The following is a 2,402-nucleotide window of genomic DNA, read 5'->3' as shown; positions in this document are numbered from 1 at the left end:
AGAGAGTTAGAAAGAGTTAAAGGGAGAGAGAGTTAGAAAGAGTGAGTGAGAGTGAGGTAGAGAGAGAGTTACAGAGAGTTAAAGAGAGCGAGTTAGGGAGATAAAGTTAGAAAGAGTGAGTTAGAGAAAAGTAAAGAGAGTAGGTTATAGAGAAAGACTAGGTGTAAAAGAGAGAAAGAGTGAGTGTGCGAGTGTTAGAGAGAGAGAGAGAGAGAGAGTTGGCCAACTCGAAAGAAATAGAGAGGTTTACAGAGAGTAAGAGACTTTGACATAGTTGAAGAGAGAGAGAGAGAGAGAGAGAGAGAATGTCAAGAAGGCTATGGCTATTTGGGATACTTTTGGTCTTGCTTTAGGGTTATACATTAATATGCAGAAATCTACTCTGATCAGTTGTACCGAGAGCGATTTTCTTGGTTTGGGATGGTGTAAGGCAGCCATGATTGCATGACTCCCTTCTCAAGACATGGATGTTGAGAGCTCTTGGTTCTCCTCCAAACCACAACCAAAATAAACATCCCCCTCTAAGATTGGATCCCATTCTTTTATTAGCTAGCTGCCCTTCACATGTGCTCGACCACCAATGATTTTATATTCACGTGATCACAAATTTTTTTTTGTTAATAACATGTGTTAACATGTTCCCAAAAAAACCGGTGGGAGGTTCCCTGATAACCGGCTAAAATCCCACTGGGATTTTGCAATACTCGGCGGTCCCGCCGGGAAAATTAAAAACCTGGCGGGACCCGTCGAGGTCATCATCTAGCCCGACGGGCTAGAATTTTGTATATATATGGGCCCGGGGGGCTAGAATTTTGTATATATAAGGGCCCGGGGGGCCCTTTGGGAGTTCATTGCTGACAGTATACACAGGTAATGAGAGTTGTGGGTGTGGGTGTTTGTGTGGGTGTGTGGGTGTGTGTGTTCGTGCGGGCAACTGCCCATTGTCACAATGCGCGGCAGGATGTGGGTGGTCCGCCACACGAGGGGTGTGTGTAATGGTCAATTTATCTTAGATTGATCTTTACAGTTCATTAAAATCCTAAAGTCATTTACGTTCATGCAGATATGGCAGAAGCGCAAGCAAACGAGCATCAAGAGTTAGCCAAGAAGGCATATGAGCGAATGAAGGCCCTTGCACATGGACTGACAGCCCGCGAAGCTACGAGAATAGCATGCAGGTTGTCGAAATGGACAAATCCTACTTATGCCCAATGGAAAGACATAAATAAACGCGTAACCACAGAGATGATAAAGGAAATATGGCCATGTCCAGATGGCAAGATTAAGAAGGGAAGATGGAAGGTTTCGCGTTGCACTCATAATGATATCAAAATTAATGCCGAGCGCATTTTCTTGGAGGTGTACGGCCGTCCTCTCCATAACGCCGACGCTCCACTCTATTTTGCTAAGATGCTATATGCACAATTTATCCTAGAAACTCCAGTGGACTTCGCCTCCAGAGAGGCCACTGTCAACACCCACGACATACGTGAAGAGACAGTGACATTCACAAGGGAGGAACTTGCTCTCATGGTGGAGGGCGCTGTATTGGAGTTAAACAAGGTCAAAGAAAACTTAGGGACATAGCTAGCAGAGAAGGAGAAAGAAGCTGTACGATTATCTCAAGCGTCAACTCCTCCCCTGGCCAATAGAGGGATTCAAGAGTAGCTCACAAAGATCAGCCAAGATGTACAGACTATCTCTTCACGTATAGCTCCTGTGCGCAAGGGAACCACATCTCTCATTTTTTGATACATCCTGATCTTGTGGGAGTTTTTGTTGAGGCTACTAGTTCCTCCACCCCCCAATGTCTTGTATGTTACAAAGTATTCGATGGGTGGAATGGCCAGTATATACTACCCTGTGGACACTACTACCACTTAATATGTTTAGTGAGGCAAATGCAAAATATTTCGACATGTGCATTGTGTAGTGTCCTAATAAATCAAGGTATTTATACAGTGTTCGGCATGGCTAGTAAATATAAACCACCAGGACCTTTAGATGCAACTCCTAGTGCAATTCGCAATTTATTTCAAGATGAAAGCTAAGAAAGACATAAATCCTACTTTTGTATTGATAATTTCTCCAAATACAATCATTTGTACAAGTACTTTTTATGAAATTAATGAAATGACTTCTTCCTCTATGTCAGTATCTTGCTCCAAAATTCTTTCACCGTTTACCCTCTCGTCTGCTAAATTAAGCTCATCTAAGTCAATGTCCAAATTGTCTTCTATCTTAAGGATAGTGCATGACGTGCGTCCAACATCAAAGTTCTCGTCTACTACATCATCACAATCGTACATCCATCTGGGTATATCTTCTTCATACTCTTCGCTTTCAATGTCTCGCAAGATCTTTTCATTGCAATACATGTAAACAAGTTTATCTGCTCGATC

This window comes from Cibotium barometz, chromosome 31 (genome assembly GCF_041138505.1).
Source record: "Cibotium barometz isolate CiBa-2024 chromosome 31, ASM4113850v1, whole genome shotgun sequence".
In the NCBI taxonomy this organism is placed as follows: Eukaryota; Viridiplantae; Streptophyta; class Polypodiopsida; order Cyatheales; family Cibotiaceae; genus Cibotium; species Cibotium barometz.
This window is presented reverse-complemented; position numbering follows the sequence as displayed.